This window comes from Chionomys nivalis, chromosome 17 (assembly GCF_950005125.1).
Source record: "Chionomys nivalis chromosome 17, mChiNiv1.1, whole genome shotgun sequence".
Taxonomy (NCBI): domain Eukaryota; kingdom Metazoa; phylum Chordata; class Mammalia; order Rodentia; family Cricetidae; genus Chionomys; species Chionomys nivalis.
In genome coordinates, this window is record NC_080102.1 from 7,312,476 (window position 1) to 7,335,858 (window position 23,383).

The 23,383-nt window shown below is 38.6% G+C and overlaps 1 non-coding gene across 1 annotated transcript; it reads right to left on the reverse strand.

Annotated features, from left to right (window-relative positions):
• Positions 1–3,759: 3,759 nt before the first annotated feature.
• On the reverse strand, positions 3,760–3,864 carry LOC130889221 (small nucleolar RNA U13). The gene has a single exon (XR_009058503.1). It is a non-coding gene; the product is annotated as a small nucleolar RNA U13 (small nucleolar RNA).
• Between the last annotated feature and the right edge of the window lie 19,519 nt (positions 3,865–23,383).

Here is a 23,383-nt window from a genome sequence, read left to right on the forward strand (position 1 = left end):
CATTTCTCAGTTCACTCCTGTTATGAAGGGAAGTCAGGGAAGGAATGTGAGGCAGGAACCTGGATGCAGGAAGTGAGGTAGAGATCATGCTGCTTACTGGCTTGCTCCTTGGGCTTGCTTGGCCTGTTGTGTTTAACACCCTAGGGCCAGCAGCATAGAGAATGGCACCACCCACAGTGGGCTGGGACCTCTCACATCAATTGTCAATCAAGAAAATACTCTGCTTAATGTTTGGCTGTGTGTCTGCACCTGCTCCATCAATTGCTGGATGAAGCCTCTCTGGTGACTATTGGGCTAGGTTCTGATCTATGAATACAGCAGAATATCATTAGAAATCATTTACTTGACTATTTTTTTGGTAGGGAGAAGTCATTGAAGAGGGAGAGGAAGTATTGTAAGAACTAGAGGGTTGAGTACACCCCACAAATCAACTAAGCAGGGCTCATCAGACTTACAGAGACTGAAGCCATAAACATGGACCCTAAATGGATCTGAACTAGGTCCTCTGCTTACTTTATGGTTGTGTAGCTTGGTGTTCTTGTAAGACTCCTAACAGAGGGAATATGGGATGCCTCTGACACCTTTGTCTACTCACGATACCCCTTTCCTCCTACTCGGTTACCATGGCCAGCCTTCTTATGAAGTATGTGCCTAGTCTTATTGTAATTTGTAATACTCTGTTTGGTTGATATTCCTAGGAAGCCTGTTCTTTTCTGAAGGAAAAATAGAAGAAGCATGGATCTGGGGGAGAGGGGAGGTTGGGGGAAGGGACTAGAAGAAATGGGAGGAATGGGAAACTATAATAGGAATTTAATGTATGAGAGAAGCAGAGGTAAATAATAAAGTTAAAAAAAGATTTTAGATAAAAAGAAAAGAAAATTTGCACAGACTTGAAGCAGGTAGATCTCTGTGAGGGAGAGGTCCAGGACAGTCAAGCCTACACAGAAAAACCCTGTCTTTAAAAAGCAAAACAAAACAAAACAAAAAGAAACTATTTTCTCATTTAATATTCCTCTTCTCAGATGTGTCAAGATTTGTGTCAAATTAAGAAGAAAACCCACCAGCACAGTAACCAAATCATTGAACTAAAGACTAGAGAAAGAGAAACAGAAAATTTGTTACTATAAAAGGAAAAATATGGCAGAAACGGTTTGAACACTTAACTATAATTAAGCTAAATTATAAAATAAATGTAATGTTTAATTAAAATACAACAATTATGGCTAAATTTAAATTTCAACTTCATGGTATTTCTAGGAAAGCTGGCTAAAACAATATTAGTAAAAGGTAATATAAAATATATGAATTAAAAATTAATAACTGAACTAATATCAGGCAAAATGTACTTTCTAAAAAGTATTTTTTAATGTTTTTACAAGTATGGGTGTTTTGTGTGCACTTACGTCTGTGCACCATGTGTGTGCCTGTTTCCCACAAAGGCCAGAAGAGGGCGCTAGTTCCCTTGGGACTAATTACAGAAGGTTGAGTGCTGCCATGTGGGTTTGTGGCATCAAACCTGGTTCTTGAAGAGTAGCCAGTATTCTTAACGGCTAAGCCATCTCTCCAGCCCCCAGAATAGATTTAAAGAAAAATGATCTAACTTGTAACTCAAGATCAATTTGTTATTTTGTGATAGCAATTCCATAATGACTAAAATCTTTAATTTAATAAATAAAAAACAATTTGAAGTGGAAAACATGGCCTTCAAATATGTATAAATATAACATTACTGGATCACAAAGAGAAATAGAAAAATCTATCATTTTGGGAACAATGTATCATACTTCAGTATGCAGTAGACAGCAAAAAGCAGCAACTTAAACATTAAGTTCTTAGAGGATTTTCATGATCTGAGAAAGCAACCTTGTACTGGGCAGTCAACATACAACATTACCTCTGAGCATAACATTTAAGGCATTACTGTTAATTTCTGGTAGGAAGAGTCCATTTGTTTGTTTATTTATTTAATTTATTTATTTTTAATTCTTAGAGCTGTAATATAGGGTCATTGACACATGCTTATTCTTGTTTTTAACCTTATAAATGTTCCCTTCTGGACTTCAAACATTTATCCATGATGAAGTTAGCTGTGTTTGCATTGACAGTCTGGTGAGTGAGAACTTGTTTCCTTCCTCCAATTTGTGATAATCAGATTTCGATTTTCCATGGTCAGGTTTGTAGTTCAGCAAAGTCAACTGAAAATTTTCATTCATATTTATACCCACACAGTGTTTATTATTTACTCTTGGCATATGTGAGCATGCATAAAGTAGGATTTGACAAAGTTAAAAAATATTTTATCTCTATTGATAGACTAATAAATTATGATAATTGTTGTCTTTTTCCCAAGTCATGTCCTTTCTCATTAGGGATTGTCAGAGTTATCTTATCCCTATCTATACATAAAAAAAAACTTTGTTTACTTTCTGATACCTTTAGAATTGTTAACTGGTGTAAGAATGTTCCAGAGAATCCAATGTTCTCTTCTGGTCTCTTTGCGCATGTCATGGATGTGGTGTACAGACATACTTACCGGAAAAATACACATACACAAAAAATAGTAAAATAAAAATAATTTAAAATATTTTTTAGCTTAATTACTGCGATTCAGTGCTGGAAATACTTTTAGAAAAGGCTCCCAGGGAATCTGTGATAGAGGTTAGGATTAAATTATAGCATCATTTTGCCCTCCTATAGAGTTGCAAGTTTTTTGATTTGTTGTTCTCCTGAGCAGGCTCTTGAATTTATTTTATGTTTAGTTATGTGTATGTGCATCTGTTTTTATTCACATGTAAGTGTAGGTGCCCATAGAGGCCAGGAAATGGCATCAGATCTGGAGTATTAGACAGCTGGTAGCTGCCCAGCCCAAGTCCTGGAAATGAAACTCTTGTCTTCTTGACTAGCAGTAAATTCTTCTCATTCTTGAACCATAGCTTCAGCCATAGGCTCTTGGTTTTTCAAATCAATATATTTCAGTCCCACTACCTGGTCTCATTCTCTACAAAATGTTAGAAAGCGTTCTTGGCTCTTTGTTGACCCAAGGAGAGGTTTTTACTTAGGTTATGGAGTGTAAGTCACCCCCTCCAGTACAATGTCTTTGGCACACGGCAAGAGGCATTCAATGGGTTGAGAATGGGAATTCTCACTTGGTTGACTGGACCAACAGCAGAGGTTGTTTTGGTGTGGGTTAGGAAATTCTCCAATTTAAACAAGCCACAGGTGATGCTGATGCTGTTCATCCTAGGGCTAACCTGGGAGGAGCCAGGGCACAGAATGGCATATTGACATGAACTTCCCTGTAGCTAAATTCAATAAGAATGGTCACCACAGAGAAACAAACGCTAATAGAGATTGTATACCATACAGCCTTCACTCTGACATAGCATTTTATGTTCCTATATTTTGACTGCAGCCCCTCTTAGAAGTCATCTTTTTTTTTTTTTTTGAGTTCTTGGATTACTGTATTTGGTTTTTATGTAATAGTAATTTCTGGCCTTTCCTCAGGAATTCTAAGTCTTTATAATTCCATTCTCAAATATTGATATTCAAGTATGCCATGACATGTGCCAGCACTGAGTTTAGGGCATATTAACTTGTCCAGACCTTCAGAAATGACAGCCCCACTATGTACTATATATCTTGCCACAGTACAGTACTTATTGACAGATGCGCAGAATACAGTATGTTCTGCCAACATACGGCTGCGGTGCTGATCTCTTCATAGGGGGTTTTGCTAAAGGCAAGTTTTTTTTTTTTTCACGTCAGACGGGTAATGTGCCCACGTCGTAACAAGGTTTAATGGGCGGCACATATCACGCACTAGCGTGAAACCCCAATCATCACTCTTATGAACCATGAAAGGATCTAAAGGCAAGTTTTTGGGAAATCATTTGTGAGAAGTTAATAACTTCAGCTCCCAGCTAGAAATGTGCATGTGTGTGCATGTGTGTGTGAAGGACAGTAGTCAGTTTAAGGTTCCTTCTTTAGTTGGTCTCTACTTGATCTTTGGAAACAGAGTCTTTCATTAGACCTGGATCTGTTCAGTTTGGCTAGACTGGCTGGTGAGTGAGCTCCAGTAATCTGCCTGTTTCTGCTTGCACTGGGGTAAGAGATGCGTGTCACCAAACTCAGCTTTTATGTAGATGTTAGGAATCCAAGATCCAGTCCTTAGGCTTATGGGACAGGCACTTTATTGACTGAACCGCCTTCCCTGCCACCACATGCCAACTTTTGTGAACAGCTGGGATAGAATATCATTCCAGAGTCAGTTTGGCACTAGGCTTGCCATTCCATGGCTTAACCGCTCATTATGAGACTCTGAAATAAACTAGGGACTGAGAACTACTGCTTGCAAGCACCAGCATTCCATCAGCTATCTTCCAAGACTAAGTACATCAAATGTAGGAACGAAATGATTGTTGTTGTTGCTGTTGCTCTCTCTCTTAAGTGCTCAAGTGATGTCAGAGTGCCATGTGCCTGAAACCACTATGGCTATTCATTCTCCTAAGGAATTAATTCACATTGAGGTGTTTGACTTTTTAGCTATGTGGCGATAAAGAGATCTTTCTCTTAAGAAAAGAAATGGGAATTAGACAAAGGTAGCTTTGATTGAAAAGGTGGTAACCATCAAACTCATTCAGCAAGAGAATGGTACCACGGATGTCAAGTCAGCTTCAACGTGTTTTAATTCTGTGCTTTCTAAACTAGGATGTGGCAATTATTTGTCATAGAGTTGTCAGATAATTCCGTGTGTTCTAGTTTTAATGTGTGTTTGCTGTATGTTTTGTCACTAAGAAGAATAAAATACTAATGGGAGATAAAGATGTTCAGTGCACAGAATATACTCCCATGACATGCCCTGTTGTAGCACAGTACCATATACAGTGTCGGATAATGGAACACTTTAAAAAGAACAAGAAAATAAGAGCACCATAAATACATTAAACAGAATACTTCTCTATCATTAAATAACAGGAAGTCTGGGATTCTGTGTTCAGTAAACTCATCATGTTGAAAGCTCATATATGTGAGTCTTTCAGTCTACCATTTTAAATTTTCTCCTGAGTTCATTTTCTTAGGGCGCAGAGTTGCTCTGCTTTTCGTGTGAGTTCTCTTCACATAGTGTTCTTGGTTGCTTGTCAGTATGGATACTGTATCCTTTCAAAATGGCACTTACAACAAAACAATCATGTAGAGTGTCTTCATTAGGGTTCTATTGCTGTGAAGAGACACCATGACCTCGGCAACTCTGATAAAGGAACCTTTAATTGGGATGGCTCACAGTTTTAGAGATTCAGTCAATTGTCAATACGGTGGGTAGTATGGTAGTGTGTAGGCAGACATGATTCTGGGGTTGAGACTCCTACATCTTGACTCAGAGGCAATAGGAAGTTGACTGACTCACTGGGCGGTACCCTGAACATAGGAAACCTCAAAGCCTGCCCCCCCACCCCAGTGACACATTTTCTCCAAAAAAGCCACACCTTCTAATAGCCACACCTTATGAGCTTACAGGGCCATAGAAAGTTTCTACCATAGAAAGTTTCTGTTTAAAATATACTGTGATTATAATTCATTGCCCAGATTTGTAGAGGTTGCATGTAGGAGAACAAGATACCTTTATTTTATAGTACAATGGTCTAGCTTCACTTTCCCACATGGAAACAGCCCTCAATTTGGTCCCCGCTCAACACTTTTGCCTAAGTGTACCGCAAAGAGAGAAATGTCAGCTCAGTGCTGACATTTCAGCTGTCCTTGCTCAAATTAAGACACGTCAAAATATCAGAGTTGTTTAACTTATAAGTAGTTTAAATCATTTTGTGTAATTTGAATCAAGTGACAGATGCGCTTCACGTCTGCTTCTTGTCATAATGCTCAGCCTATTGAACAACCGCACGCATTTCTGTTCCATTCAGTCACTCCTCTGTCAGTAAGACTCTATTGCATTCTGAACTTTTGTATATTATTAAAGAATTGAGACAGAGAGGAGTCAAATGGTTCCTCCAAATACCTTTTTTATAATTTATATTTTTCTTTAACTGTTGTTCTAGTAATGTCATCTCATCATAAAGAGCTTTGAAAATCCAAGGCTTTCATGGAGGAGGAGATGCCCAAACTCCTGAGAGTGTCGTGCCACACTGAGAGATGTTTTCTCCAATCTTTCCACTTCTTTCTACCTGTAGAACTCTTTTCATCCTATTTTTCTTTATACTAAATTATTTCAGATTTCAAATTAGGGTTATATCATTTTTAAACTATGAACTTTTACATATATTGCTTTCTTTGCACAGAGTAGTGATTCTAAAAGCGGTTCTTCCCAGGATTCCTAGTGGGTGTTGGTGGTATAGTGGTGAGCATAGCTCCCTTCCAGGCTTCCTTTACATGTAAAAACGACTGAGCTTTGTGGCTTTCTGCCCACCATAGGTGAGCCCTTTACCTACCATGCTCCTACCATGATGCTCTGTTTCCACAATGATGTCAGAAGTAACAGGTCCAGGAGACCAAAGCCTGAAACCTTTGAAATAACCTTTCTCTCTTTCAAGTTGCCCAGCTTGAGTATTTTGTCATATGACAAAAAGCTTACTAACAGAGAACCTTGTATAAGGAGTCAGCTTATTCCTATGGCTGTGCCTGATGATGTGGTTCAGAAGTTCTTAGACATTATGTGAGGTAGGAATTTGGAATGGTTAAAGAAGTAGGCAACAGAAAGGAAACACATAGAATGTTGTAAGCAGAGCACAGTGGGGAATTTGCTGAGAGATAAGAGAAAGATATGGCAAATATTGTGCTCAGGAGTTTGCAGAGGGGAACTAGCAGCTCACCTGGGAGCTGGAATAGAGACCATTTGTTTTATATCATGCGCACATTTTGTCCATGTCCTGAGAGTTTGTGTGAAGCTACGTTAAAAGATGACTGATTAATTCTGCAGGAGAAGTGTCAAGCATTCAGGTGGTGTTGTGGGCATTTCTAGAAGCTTTTAGCCATATTGACAGCGGTAACTATGAGAAAAAAAAACAAACAAAACAAAAATGTAAAAGAAGAGTTTGAGAAACTGTCAGCTTGTAGAAAGGAAATCCACGTAAAGTCGTGACCAGAGAATATATCCTGGAATCTGGACAGACCACATATCCACCAAGTTCCAAGAAATATCTATGCAGATGGAGAAAAAAACCAAACAACAAAACAGAGTTATTGCTCTCAGGACTAATATAGTTCCTATAACACAACTGTCTTCTGTCATTTTGCCTATTAACTAGGATTATTAAATTACTGAATTATATATCTATGGGAATTTGTGAATGAACTGTCTGGTGCCAGACAGCCTCAGCTCAATAGAAGTTCCTTTATTTTCCAACTGCTTCATAGAGATCAGTTAATAATGTTGTCAGTGTCTCCACTCATTAAGCAAATTGGGAAAAATAGTAACATGATGAGGTTTTTATAAAGGTTAAAATAGTTGTGTTTAAATTGAATAATGTCAGATACATTATGTGTGAATTTATTCAATAGATTCTTTTCTTCTTTCTTTTGCCTTTTCTCTTTTCATTTTTAAATTTTGGTTTTTCAAGATAGAGTGTCTCTGTGTACCACCTCTGCCTGTCCTGAAACTCATTTTGTAGACCAGGCTGACCTCAGACTCATGGAGATGCACCTGCCTCTCCCTCCTGAGTGCTGGGGTTAAAGGTGTGTATCCCCACTGCCCGGCTCAATAGTTTCTCGATTGAATAAAGCTTCTATGTATTCTCTTAAGCTTTAGCTGTGTTGTTGTCTGTCATCTCTGGCTTCTATAATCTTTCTTCCCTTTGTTTTGCATGATTATTGAGCCTTAGGAGGGGGTTTTGATACAGAGATCCCATTTATGGCTGAATATTCCACAGTCTATTACCTTCTAGCCAGTAGTGTGCCTCTTTCTTAGAAAGCGTCTTCTGCAAAAAGGTTCAAGCTGGTATTTGCTTGGAAGAGTTGTTCTCATCGGCTACTTTCATAGTGCTGGAAGGTGCTATTCATGATACTGACGAAGAAGAGTCATCATACTGTTCTCCATAAAGTTTTGTTATTTACATGGCCACCTGGAATTTGCAAGCTTTTTTTTTATTACTCAACTTTTATTTTCTATGCATTCTAATGGGTTAATCTATTTGTGGATATAAGTGGGAGTTTTCAAATAATTAGTGATTTTAAAGATATTTATGCAAATAGCAGTCATTTATATGTCATTGAGAAATGTCTTTTTAGGTTCTTTGCTCAGATAGAATCAGTTGTTATTTCATCATTTGTTTGGATGTTTGATAAATTTTAGTCTTTAAGCCATTGTTGGATATATGGTTTGTAATCATTTTATCTTTTTTTAGGGTATCTCTTCCTGATGCTCATTGATTTTCAGCTATGCAGAAGCTTTTAAAATTTCTGTAATCTCCTTTGTGGATTTTTTTTTCATTTTCTGTTTTTGGATTATATGAAAAAAAATCATTTCTAAGATTGGTGTCATTGAACTTTTTTTACTTTTTTGTTTAGAAACTGTCAAGTTTTAGACCTTATATTTAAGTCTTTGATACTCTTTATACCGTTGATAGATTCTAGCTTGATTCTTTTGTATATGGATACCCAGTCTCCTTGATGTTATTTAGTAAATTTTCTAGCCACTAGTGATATCAAATGACTAGTAGCACTTTCTTAGTGAATATTTATAATTCTCTGCCTCACCTGCTGCAGCTGGAATACCTTGAATCATAGACATCCATCTCTTGTAATATTTTATACAAATGGGAAGTGAATAGATAATATGTTTATCTTTAAAAATATTCATTTATTTATTTTATATTCCAACTGCAGTTTCCCCTCCCTGCTCTCTTCCCAGTCCCTCCCTCACCTCCTCTCTGCCCCTCCCATCCACTCCTCCTTCATTTCACTTCAGAAAGGAAAAGGCCTATGGATATCAACAAAACATGGCATGTCAAGCTGCAGTAAGACTAAGCACCTCCCTGTGTATTAAGGCTGGCTAGGCAGCCCAGTGTGAAGAATATGGTCCTAAAGTAGACAGGCAGCCCCTGCATCCACTGTAGTATTTACACAAGAAGACCAAGCTATGCAACTGTCACAAAAATGTAGAGGCCCTAGATCAGTCACATTATAGTCTTTCTGATTATTGGGTCAGTTGCTGTGAGCTCCTATTAGCTAGGTTAGTTGAATCTGTGGGTTTTCTTGTGATGTTCTCGACCCCTCTAGCTCCTACAATACTTCTTCCTTCTCTTCTTCAGGATTCCCCACGTTCAGGCTAACGTTTGACTATACGTCTCTGCATCTGTTCTCATCAGTTTCTGAATTGAGATGGATCCCAGTTCCAACACATCCCACAGGCACGACAGACTGTAGGTTGAAGGTTATGCAGCTGGGTTGATGTTCCAGTCTTTCCACGGGAAGGAATGTCTATTTATAGAAGATGGCCACTTCAGGCTATGTAACCCCTGTTGCTTGGATTCTTAACTGGGAAGCCTACACTCTTGTCAGTTCCTGGGAGGCTGACTTGCACCAGGTATCTAGCTGACCCTGAAATGCCTTCCCCTTCCAGTATTCTCTTTCAGTACTCTCCCTCTCCAGTCCCCTACCTGATCCCTCATACTCCCATCCCGGTCCACTCACAGTTTACCCAGAAAATCTCTTCTATGTTGCCTTCCCAGGGAGATCCTGGGGACACCCCTTGAGCCCTTCTTGTTACCTAGCCTCTGTGGGTCTAGGGCTTGTCATATATATCCTTTATAGCTACTATCCACTTTGGAGTGAGTACACACCATGTACCATGTTTATCTTTCTGGGTCTGGGTTACCTCACTCAGGATGCTTTCTTTCCCTAGTTCCAACCATTTGCCTTTACAGCTCCTTCTATCCTTGTTTTAAACAGCTGAGTAGTACTCCATTATGTAAATATTTCACAGTTTCTTTATCCGTTCTTCAGTGGAGGGACATCTAAGTTGTTTCCAGGTTCTGGCTATCATAAAGCTACTATGAACATAGTCGGGCAAATGTCCTTATGGTATGATTGTGCATCCCTTGGGTATATGCCCAAGGGCAGTATAGCTGGGACCTGAGGTAGGCCAATTCCTAATTTTCTGAGAAACCGCTACATCGGTTTCCAAAGTGGCTGTATAAGTTTTTACTCCCATCAAACTTTTGGAGAACTGTTCCTCTTGCTCCACATCCTCTCCAGCATGACCTGTCACTTGTGTTTTTGATCTTAGACATTCTGACTCATTTTGATTTGCATTTCCCTGATGGCTAAAGATGTTGAACATCTCCTTACGTGTTCATCATAAACCATTTGAGATCATTCTGTTCAGAATTCTGTTTTGACATATTCCCAACTTTTAATTGTATTATTTGGTTTGTTGATATTTAGTTTCTTGAGTTATTTATGTATTTTGAAAATCAGCCCTCTGTCAGATGTGGGCTTGGTGAAGATCTTTTCCCATTTTTAAGCTGTCATTTTGTTTTATTGATGGTGCTCTTTGGGTAGAGTTTTTCAGTCTGATGAGGTCCCATTTATTAGTTGTTGATCTCAGTATCAACTATCAGAATTCTGCTCAGGAAGTTGTCTCCTGTGCTAGTGCTTACTAGGTTATCCTGCCAGTTTCTCTTTAGTCAAGTTTGGTGTATCTGGATTTATGTTGAGGTCTTTGATCCTCTTGGACTTGAGTTTTCTGCATGGGGATAGATATGAATATATTTGTATTCTTCTACATGCTGATATTCAGTTAGACCACCACCATTTGTTGAAGATGCTTTCTGTTTTCCATTGCATAATTTTTGTCTTTGTCAAAAATCAGGTGTCCGTAGGTGTGTGGATTTATGTCTGGACATTCAATTTGATTCCATTAATCTCCCTGTCTGTTTTTATTACTATAACTCTGTAGTAGTTCTTGAAATCAGAGATGGTGATACTTCCAGAAGTTCTTTTATTGTACAGAATTGTTTTAGCTATCCTGTTTTTTTTTTTTAATACTGTTATTTTCTGTTACACAACCTGGAACTCTATGTGACCATATGATATGGGTCTCAAACTATAATCAATGGTATATTATTCAAATAGCTAAAAATTTATCAATTATTAATGCAAAAATTATCAGTGTTTGCCATCCTACTTGCCATATGTATATATATTTTCACACACACACATACACACACATTTGTACTTAGCTCATGTACCCCTACTTTTAAGGACTGTTTTCTTAACCAGATGGAACTCTCAATGGCAAGCATTGTGGGTGACTGCTTAGAATGAGTCTAAGGAGGAGAAACTTGGGCTATTATGAAATCATTCATAATATTATATAATTACATAATTATATAATCAAAAGTTAAGTGGAGCAATTTAGATTGGGGATGTTGATGGATCACCTGGAATCAGTGGACCTTCTTTCCAATGCTGTGATGTTCTGATTTGCTATTGGAAAAAAAATTAAAAGGGCAATAATTACCAAAGTCCAACTTTACTTACAAAACACTCTTTAGAAACCAAACATGTTTCTCTAAACTTCAGCAATTCTACTTACTCTGAAAACTCCATTTCCAAATGGGAAAACAATTCAATATAGTTAGATAATTTGATTACAGTAAATAAAATAAAGTTTATTTTACACTTAAGCAAGTAAATCTACTTAAATGGCCTGATAGTAAATTAACCTCTCAAGCATTCATAAGGCAGAATGTGATTACAATGACATTTGGCTGGATGGATTGTGTCCATTCTTGGGCTGCCACTGGTATGATGTGATGGCCTTTATGCCTTTAGAAGAACACTTTTCTCAGCTATGCTGTATCTGCAATGATACCCAGAAGACATACACATCTGTTGCTGCTTCAGCAGAATTTCTCGACCTGCAGGCAGTACTCATCCTGCAACTGAATTTGGGGGTGATGAAAATGAGCAATAGCAAAAGTTTTCTTAATGAGAAGCAACCAAAAATGACTTAAAAACAAATGCATGATGGATCCGAGTTGCTTCTGTCACTGGTGACCCCTGTTGCATTGTCTGACATCGCTGCACTCTTGGTTCTGAACGTGTGACATGCATCCTCCATAGTGTGCATGTGGTCATGCATTCAATACTATTGAATATTATGAGTTAAAGTATGTTTTACTCAACTAAAAAGCTTTCTGTTCCTATAGTGACATAATGGCTTCATCATGGGAAGTAAAGACTTTTAATATGTTCCTACCATCAATCCTCTGTATGTAATTATCAAAATAGTCAAACTTTGTAATGTATTATGTTAGACAGAAAAGCGCATACATCTCAACAGAATTTGGCCTTTAAAGATTAGTAAGATTATTTGTGTACAAGAGGGTAATTTTAAATGTACTCCTTTATGTTATTAGTTAATGTTTGATGAGCATAGATAGTTTATATACATATGTAAGTAAAGCCTCATTATATTTTGTAAGATTAGTAATGGAAATGTCTAAGGAGGCTTGAGAGTCACCAATAACACTGAGAACGTATGTGAATAATACCTCTTGGATGACCATACAGAAAAATAAGATGCTTTCAAAGGTTAAATACTTTAATATCTTGACTTGTTAAAATTACATTATTCTGGAAAGATTTTTTTCTCAAGTATTTCATGTATTCAATGATGGTTTGTTGCTGTGTATGCTGCATCTACCAATTTTGGATGCCTCAGGGAACAATATGCATTAATGAACAAGACACAGAAGCAGGAAGTCATCTATGATGATTTCATCTGAGAAAGTAGATAATAAACGATGAACTATGCAACAGATGCAAACTATATGCTAATGCAGGATCAGAGATAATTAAGGTCAGGAAGCAGGAAAGACATTTTAAACAGAGTAACAGGGCCATCCTTCATGACAGCATGGCATTTGAGGGCTGGGGGGAATATATAAGCAGATCACATGCTTACTCTGCATCTAAAAAGGTTTGAGGATGCACTTTTGTGATCCTAGTAATCAAGAGATGGAGACAGAAGGATTTTGGGGCTTTTTGGTCTGCCAGCCTTCCCTGATCAATTAGTGCCAAGCTGGGGAGAGAGCCCTTCTCACAAAGGTGCATGGTTCCTGCACCTGAGTAACCTAGCTTCCCCATGGTTATGTGCACACACACACACACACGTACATGCACAACATGTGAATGCATGCATGTATACACACATGTACACACACATGCTCACTCAAATACATACACAAAAGAGAAGGTATTGAACAAAAATCTTGGTGTAGATTAGAATGTATTCATGTGAGTATTTTGGGAAAAGAACAACTTTACCTGTTAGATTTTCAAAATTAAAATGAGCTTATTAATGTGCAATTAATAGTACAATGTAGCCACTGTACCAGTGAAACTGGTAAATGTGTAAATGTGTATCCATTTCTACACTCTTATCACCATTACCATTTAAATACAAAGTATCTTTGCCCCCTCCCAAGGCTTCTGCATCATCACAATTCATTCTGAACTTTTCTTAGCCCCAGACAATTGTTGATCTATTTTATACCTATGTTACATTTATCTTCCTTGAGTTTTGTAAAAATGATCTTACTGAATGCATTCCTAAGTGTCTGTTTATTTTTCTCAGTATGATTTGCTTGTTATTGATTCATATCTCCTTAGTTATGAATCTCGGCAGTTAATCCCTCTTTCCATAGCTGTGCTGTGCTTGCACTGTGTAAATAGTATTTTATATAAACAGAGGCATATGCTTCTGTTGACTCATTGATGGAGATCTGAGTGATTTATTCTAGTTTTTTCCACTAACACATATAGCACAAGGCTTCCTAAAGGCATATAGCCCTGTTCTTCTTATAGATATAGAGGTGCTAAGTCTTATTTGTTCAGACATAAATGTATGCTTCATTTTACAAGAAGCTGTCAAACTGTTCCCAAAGTTTTTTTTTTATAATTTTAATTTATTTTAAATTACCAGCATCATTGTTTGGATACTTCAGCAACCGTATCTTGAAAGCCATAGGCAATCATTGCCTAAAAATTTTAGCTCTTCTGTTGAGTATGCATTGGTATCTCAGTGTGATTTTAATTACAATTTTATTGATCATGGCTTATACTGCCCAGTAGTGATATTTTATTTATTTTTTGAGTCATGATCTTATGTGGCTTGAATTGTCCTTAACTTTTCTGGGTAGTGAGGACAACCTTTAACCCCTGATGGCATTCTCCTTCCCATCCCATAGCTGGGATATGTACCACTGTACTTACTGTATTATCTTTTCTCGTAATATAATCAAGTAATTTTCCAATTTCAAATATTCATTAGGAAGTCTTTGTTCTCAAGATATAAATACTTTGACAGACTGTTGTTTGTTATCCCTACCCCCACCCCAAGCCTGTGACTTGTGTTGGGTCAAAATTATCTCAGGGCCTGTACCTCAAGGCTAGTAGGACAGAGAAAAGTCTGGCTCGAGTTTGAGGGATAGTCTCAAAGCTACCGAGGATGAGACAGCAAAATCTAGGTCGATGCCCCTCCAGCCAGAAGGATTGCTTGGCTCTCTCTCATTGGCTGGAGGTACCCCCACATGACACTATGTCACTTAACATATATAAGCTGATGCTCATAGTAATAAACTGAGTTCCTGCTTCGACTTGACTCCCTGTTATGTCTGATTGTTGTGCATCATGGGGCTGCAGATCTGACTGTGTGCGTAGTGGGGCTGCAGAATGGGTGGACAGTGTACTCTCCTTTCCCTGGGGAATAAGGCTAAGGAGGCCTAGCAACTTGAATTTTCACTTTATCTTTTTATCCACTCAACTTTCACTGATTGATTCTCTATGGATTTCTCATCCTGATGCATCCTGATACTATTTATCCCCATCCCCTTGCTTCTGCCCTATGGCCATGCGACCACCCCCCAAAACAAAATAAAATTTAAAGGAAAGACAAAAAACCAAATGTGGAGAGAGAGAGAGACAGAGAAAGAGACAGAGAGAGAGAGAGAGAGAGAGAGAGAGAGAGAGGGAAGGGGAGGGAGGGAGGGAGAGAGAGAGAGAATCTTCCTCATTGAGTCACACGGTTTACCCTTTAGTCCATCCATCTTATAAGCATTCATTGCTATGAGTCATCCGTCTAGTTTGAGGCAAGAGAGTCAATGATGGAAGCCCCAGTCTATAGTTCCTATCTTCAGCCCAAAAAGGATCTAAGTTTCACTTCATGTTGGAAGGGCAGACAAAGCCTGACGTCCCAACTCAACACAGCCTAACTGAAGGCATCCTTTATCACAAGAGGTTAGTCTTTCTGCTCTAGTTGGTCCTTCAGTGTTTTGGATGGTAGCCACTGGCATCAGAGAAGACAGTCTGATTCATACAGCCTGTGAGTTAATGTTAGACTCATTAGAAAATAACTGTCTTCAATGTGCCCAGAAGAGTATTTAGACATCCTCAGCCCAGTTGACCTGGCATCTAAGTTAACTACTGTGAAAAGCTCTGCTTCTACTTGAATTACAGCATCATGAACCGAAATGTCAGTCTATGAGAAGGAACACTACAGCTGCCCGGGGATACAGTGCTTCACACCCACTTTCGTAGATGCATTTTAAATTATTAACTACTTGATGTTCATTAATATCCATGTCTATCTATAAATCAACAGTCCTGTTTTTACTTTTTGTAAAGGATGTTCTAGAATTACCTTTGTTTTCAAGATAACTTGAAATAGCCAGATGCCACTCTGTAATCAGCTAAGGTGAGGGGAAAGGCATTCCTAATGCAGCCACTGGAATCTTAACAGTCTATAAATTTCACTTAAATTTAAAAAAGCAGGTGGTTAGAGAAAGCAGCAAATGAGGTTGCATTTCTTGTTCTATGAAGTGCCCCAATAAAGTCCCAAATGTTGTTTTCATAAACGAAAGCGTAAGTTGGAGAGAAATTAAATTGTCTCTCCTTCAGGAGCAGTGTAGTTGGTGAACTCAAACTTGCATGAGAAGTAGCTTTTGCTTTGCTGTGTCAGGGGCTTGGGTGGAAAGCATGGGCAGGTCCTCTCTCGAAACCCACACACTACCAAAGAGAGTAGCCACTGTTAGCAGAGTAGAAATCAGGGTTGCTCAACAGTGTGGACAACTACAGAAGGTTCCAGAAATATCAAACTTAGAGTTGGTATTGTATACGACCTTGCTTGCATGCTCATGAATAGAATGGTAAATAAACCTTTCCCTAGGAATTCCAAAGGGATTGTTGTGTATCAGCGGCGGCTGCAAGTACAAGCAGGATCTGGTTTTATGCAATAAAAATCTCAACTTCTTGGCATCAGCTCTATCACTAGGGAGATCTGACTTATTCTGTCATGCTGCAGCTTTCTCTGAACTTAGCCGAGCCTCTGTTGTAGCAGGTGAGTTAATTCTGAGAGGGATTCATTTGAATTTGGGCTTTGGATGGGAACTAGGCTAGAGTGTGTTCCCAGCTCATGTTCTGCCCAATCGCATTCTTTAGCCAAATGAAAACCACTCATCCATTTGAGGTTGGCACACAGTTGGGTTTTCCTCCATACGGTGAGACTGAGCTCTGAGTAAGGCGTGTGTCCCCACGGGCCCTTTCTGGCTGGACTTTCATTCATGTCAAGCTGCAGAAGATCTGCCTTGGTGAGCCCTCCAGCGCTTTCAGCAGGATGAGGCTCATTCGACATTTTTGCAGCGAGGGTGCTTTTGCTTTAGAGTGATTCCCCTTCCAGATCATAGAGTTGAATGCCTTTCTTTAATAGAATCCTTTCAACAAGAGGGTTTTTATTCCTAAATTAGGTGGATTCTGGTGGTATTTACCTAACCTTTACTGGCATCAGATATCCACATTAATTCAATTTACTTAAAGCTCTAGAAACTTTCTAAAAGAAAAGGATTTCTCAGAGGAGATTTTCACATGATAAAATGTCTTCCTACTTAGCATATTTTTCCATAATTATAAATTTGGCTATAAAGCATTATATCTTCATTGCTTTCTAGCATGTTTATTGCTATCCTATGTTTATAAATTTGGGGTTCTATCTCTTTAGTTGAGTTTCACATTAAGAGTCCCACCTCACTAAAATTTAATCAATTGTTGTGGGCTCTTATTTAATGTTAGATTCAGAATAATGCTGTGTTTTCATTGAATTATTATTTGCCACATTTTAACTGTCATGGAAGCTTAAATTTACTTACATTCTTATTTTTGTGCATTCCTACTGCACTGAGAATAGACACAGAAAAACATAGCAAACATCTTTCCATTTAAAACATGCATATATTAACTACAGAAATTTCTACAAGATACTTCATTTATGGGAATCACAAAGTTAGTTTGGTAACCTGAAGTAGGAGTTCTGGGAATCTGAACTTTAAAAGATGTTGCCTCTGTTCAGAGCTCAGGTCTTTTGACTTACGAAAGGGCATTATTGTGATAAGTGATTATTCATATTGCTGTCACAGAACCACTGTTTTCTCTTAAAACTCAGTGTAGATAGAGAATGGCTTGCTTTCAAGTAACTGAGCCCATTGTGCCTCCTCATCAAATGTCTGCTCTATGGAAATACCAGGTCCTGTCAGTAGAAAGAATTCTGAATATCAGTTGATCAGTGCTCTTTTCTCAACTGCTAGAAAGAATAGCTATGCTCTTCTTGAGTTCCTTTAAGAAGATGAGAAGGCCATATGGAATGTGTATCTTTTCTTCAGCAATTCTTGAATCATATTTATGGCAAGCATGAAGATTACTATTCAAATTTCAATTCCCATACTTTTAATAATTACATCTAGACGTCATATAGTAAGACTATTTTACTCTCTCAATAGTAGTTTATCCTACCGTCAGGGTATAGATGTGGTCTCTTCAGCCTGTGTCCAGTGACACTGATTGACACAAGAGATGTTGTTGTGCTGTGTGTGAATTAGATGATGCATCAGTGCTCGGTGCCTTCAAGGACCTTGTAAATGACAGAATGCTAAGACCAGCACAGAGGAACCTCCAGATTGTGGCCAATTGCTCATAGGAGCTTGGTTTAAGGAAACCTGTCTTTGCTTAATCTTCTAAATTAGTGTTTTCTGAAATCTTGCAAGAACTAAGGAGCACTTGCTAGAAAGTTCAAGAACACATCAATTTTCATGTACGTTCAAGGGAGCCTCAGTTTTAAGGAAGCCACTTTAAAAACATGGATCCTGAACATGTAAGTCATTCCATAGCTATGAAATATTCTCTCACTTTATTCAAGTCTTACAATAAAGGTAGAAGGTTACAACCTGTGGAATTTACTGAATTAGACTCCATCAAAACTATTGTCAATTAGGCATTATAAAAATCAATCTGAATTTAATTTATTATGAGATACCTTAAGCTCTCTTTAGTAAATATGCATTTCTGGTTGATTATTCCATCAGAATAACAGAATTCATGAAAACTCCATAATGCCTTGATTGCAAGATGATCATGCCAACAAGAACATTCATGTAGACATCACTCATTAGTTGATAATAGTCCATAGTTAGAGCTGAAACTCTATATACAAAAAGAAACAAATTGAAAACAAAATCTACTGTGTACTTACGCTGAACCAAGTATAGACTAGTGCTTTTATAATTAATACCTCAATTGTCTTACAATAAATCTAAATGCTGCATTTTATTTATTACAAGTTAGACTACATGACTGTAGCACATACCAATGTCTTCCCAGGTTGTCCAGTGATAAAACTTGAGTCCTCAATCTGTAATCAATCTCGGTCATTATTTATGAGTGTCACAGCTCAATTACTATTATGGGATTGTAGCCCTAATAAGAAAGAGTAAGAAACAAAATAAGAGAACACTAGATGCAGGAGAGGTTTTTTAATAGCTGGATCCATCTTCACTCGCATGTAATGACAGAGCTGTACCAGGAGTAAAAGAGATAAGGGAATTCGAAAACTGTCTCAAGATGGCTTTGAAAAGAGGAAGAAAATGAAGAGGAAGATTTGCCATGTATATTAGTTAAATAAATCCTCAAATTTTCTCGTAAGAGCTATCACTTAGCTTTCATCCCAGCTCCCTCTTTCACTTTCTGTCACTCTGTCTGTCTGGTCCTTTTATGGTGTTCTTTGTACTTTTTAAAAAAATTTGTCAATTTATTGATTCTTCGTGAATTTCATATTCTGCATCCTGATTCCACTTATCTCCCTGTGTCCTCAAATCTGCCCTTGCAACCTCCCCCCCCCCAAATAAACAAAATGTAAAAGAAAAACAAAAACAAAGAAAGAAAGAAACAAACAAACCAACAAAGGAAAAAAGGAAGAAAGAAAAATCTCCTTGTAGAAGCTGTAATATAGTGACTCAACCAGTTTACCCTTTAGTCCATTCCTCTTTACTTGGAAGTGTTCATTGCCATGAGTCAGTGGTGTGGTTCAAGGCTTTGGCTTCTGCTAGGGTACTGATAATGGGCTCTCAATGGGGTTCCTAGGATATCCTCTTGTCCTGTGTTATGGAGATTCTGCAATTTTGGATCTGTAGGTTCAATCCCTTTGCCTGCCCCAACAGTGCATAGATAAGGTGGTTGTTGGGGTGGGCCAACTTGTAGTTCTGGTTCTGGAACTGGGTGATAGCTGTGTTGGCCAGTCCTCCAGCTTGCCCTCATGGTCACTACATGGAAGAGCACTCCCTCATCTTCCCTACCTGGGAGAGCTCTTCAGCGCTGCTTTGACAAACTCACCAATGCAGCCTGCAGCAAGAAGCAGGGCCAGTGTGCCTGCACTCAGGCCCTCAGGTCTAGCTCTCCCGGACTCACCTCAACAAGGCCAGCTCTACAGTTTTGTCTAGCGAGGTGCAGAGCACTCTCTTCTGATTGCTCTAGGGGACATACGAAAATGGGGCTGGGGTCAACATTCCTGCTCTCACACCCTCAGGGCTTGCTCACCTGCACCCCTGACAGTAGGGTCAGCTCTACTGTGCTGCCCAGGTGGGGTGCAGGGCCTGCTCTCCGGTGGCCCACACATGGTGAGGGGAAGTCTAGTTTTTTCCTTCTGACCCTGGGGCCAGCTCTCATCCGCTGCAGGTTGCAAGGCAGAGGCATCTTCCCCTCTTTGGTGCTACCATATGGCAGAGGAGTTCAGGGTGAGCTCTCCTGCTCTCATGGCCTCAGGGTCAGCTCACCTGAGTCCCCAGAACACAGGGTCAGCTATAGTGTGCTACCCAGTCCAGATGCACACCCATGGTGGGAGATGGGGCCTTTGTTCCCAAGTTGTGCCTATGTGTGGGGTCAGCTTCCTCCTGAGAGGCAGGGCCAGCTTTGATGCCACAGTATCCAATGAAGGACAGAACCAGTTATCCAAGGGCTGTTGAAGGGTGGGGCTATCTCAGCACAGCCCCTAGATTTCCACATACATGATTTTTGTGACTCCCCTGTGGTATCACAGGCCCTGGACATTATTTCTGATCCCAGCTGCAGCAGGATCATGAACCCAAAGATGCTTTCTTCATCTTTACCAGCCTCTAGAAAATACCCCTTTACTCAATTCTACAAGACTATGGTTTGTAGATTCCTTATATGGGTAACATTATATAATTTTTTTCTGGTTACCATGGAAGGAGCCAAATGTATATTAGCCTTTTATTTCTCTATTTTATTCGTGATTTTGTTCTAAAGCTGACTTTTTAAACTTTAATATTAACATTAAGGTTAAAATATAAAAAAATTTCCCCCTTCTTCCTTTCTCTATGAACACTTACAGAGATTTTAACAAATCATTCACTGTTTTAGTATGCTTCATTTAGAATATAGTCTCACATGCTTTGGATTACCTTACTAGATTTTGAACTAACAATATAATTTTCTTTGTGGTTTAAAAATACTTACTGGGTTGTGTGGCTCCATCAGTGGGTAAAAGGCGTGCTTTCCAAGCATGTGGTCTAGTTCGGATCCCAGAACCCACAAAAAAATTTGTGTGGGTCCTACCTGTAACTTCAGTACCGGGTATGCAGAGATTGGTAGATCCTGGGATATTGCTGGTCAACCAGCCAAGTCAAAATATCAAGCTTTAGGTTCAAGAGAGATCTTGTCACAAAAAGTTAGAGAACTGAAGAGGGAGCTAGTTATGTCCACCTCTGGCCTCCAGGGGTGCAGGAGCAGGGTTTTGAGTCAACACACACACACACACACACACACACACACACACACACACACACGCCTATACCGCACACTAGAAAATTGATGTTTTCTGTCTTGAGAGACTTCATTCTAAGTATGCATTTTCAGGAAATTATGCTTAAACTATTAAGCATGTCAGCACAATGATGTTTATTTATTGCTTTTCTAATGAAAAATCATTTTCTGGGACAGATGTAAATCAGTCTCATATTTGTTAAAAACTATAAATATTATCACATTAAAATATTAAAACCACCCAGGGGAGGATTTTGTGGCTTAGCAGTACTCTTCTGCAAATACACAGAGTGGCATATGACAGACACATCAGGTAGAGTCTGAAAAACTTGTGCTTTAAATTCAAGTCATGGTAGAAGCCAACTGATCTGATCGAGAAAAGAATGACTTCACTCTCATATGTTGACTAAGGTGTTTGTATGTTAATAACTAATTAAAATATTGTGAAATGTATACAAAAAAGTCTCAAGTGTATAATAACTAGAAACCAATTGTTTAGTTTGGACACTCATATATTGAACAATAAGTGACTAAGCACTTTGAAGGTGCCAGGCAAGGTCCCAGACATCCACATCATCGGGCACTGCTCCTGCTCAGAGAGTTCCCTTTGCAGATTAGAGCTGCACCATCGCTAGAAACCTAACATAAAGAGCATAGCACTCTAGGGCCAAGATCAGCAACAGGATGAAAGCAATGTGTTGAACGTTTGATAGGCACGAAAGCGCTGGGCTTCCTCTCTGCCTGTATTGAGTCTAAGAGCTTGTGACAGGAATACATTTGGACATGTCCCTCTCCTGGTACTATGGCTTCTGTCAGATTGCTGTCACATAGTCAGTCGGGCGATCATTTGTTTCATGCCATTTAAATTGCAGGTGGAATCTGAGTAGCGCACATATTTCTTTAGCTGTGTTATTCTTTTATTTGATTACTGCCACTTCTAATATATTTTAGAGAGTTTTCATTACAGAGCTACAGCTGCTCACACAGGCAAAATGTAGCTTTGGTTTTGAAGAGTAACAGTCCATAATGCTGCCAAATCTGAGTTAATGGCCAGTGAGATGTGAATCTTTATTCAAAGTTCTGTTGTAACTGGTTGCATATTGCATTTCTAGTGAACAATATCTGGTGGACTTCAGACATCAGTGGCGCATTTTCCATTCTGAAAATAAATAGAATCATCTGACTACACTATGAACAAAATTCCTCTCTTATTGCACAGAAAATTGGTCTTTTTGTGAAATTTCAGAAGTTGTCAAACATAAATATTAATGTTTTTTCTTCTATATTCTTTAAAAATTATTAAACCAAAATTTATTTCATGCATAGCAATATAATTTACATGCTAAATAACACTCTAATAGAATGATTTAATATTTAATATAGTCAAGTAGAAGAAGGAAGGACAATTTTTCAGGTGAGGTTTTCTTCAGTGTAGTGTCTACACTAACCCAACTAACTAATTCTAGGTATTTCTTGGACCAACTGACTACGACCAATGTGCGTATGAATTACCAATACTGCTCTGCTTATGTTGTTCCTACTGTCAAGACAATCAGCTGTAGTCAGGCTGATGACATGCCGAGCCAAGGAGCTTGCCTAACACTTGCAAACTTCCAGTAGAATCTCTCAGAGGAAGTCGAGACATTCAGACACAAAGACACAGAGACAGAGAGAGATAAAGTCATAGAAGTTGGCCTGGTGTGAGCTTTTGAAATGTCAAAGCCTAATCCCAGGGATACATTTCCTTTAACAAGGCCACACATCCTAATTTTTAAAATCCTTTTCAAATCATGTCACTCCCTGATGACTAAGCGTTTAAACGTAGAGCTTGTGGGGCCATTCTTATTCAAACCACCACAGGGCTTCAATTTACCACTTTCTGAAAGTCTATGAAGTGGTTACTGCTATAGGTATGTGTCAAATGAGATATATTAAGGGTATTTTAAATTATAAATTCCATCTAATTATAAAATACTGCTTTTGTTATTACACAGTGGCACTTTGAAACTATCTCTAAAGAGCTGTTATTTGTAAAACTAGAATAGTTTTCCTTTACTGTTTATGAACTAGTGAACCAAATGGCGAATACATATATATTATATATTGATATTTAATAGATGCTAAGTATCATCCTAGGAGGTCTCTGTACTGTAATCTTCTTCACCAAACCTCTATGAATTTGAACTGGCTAGCAAGTGCAATACAAGACATGGGTTAAACAAACTGAAATCTCACAGTAAATTGCTGAAGTCTGGGAGCCCCCGAA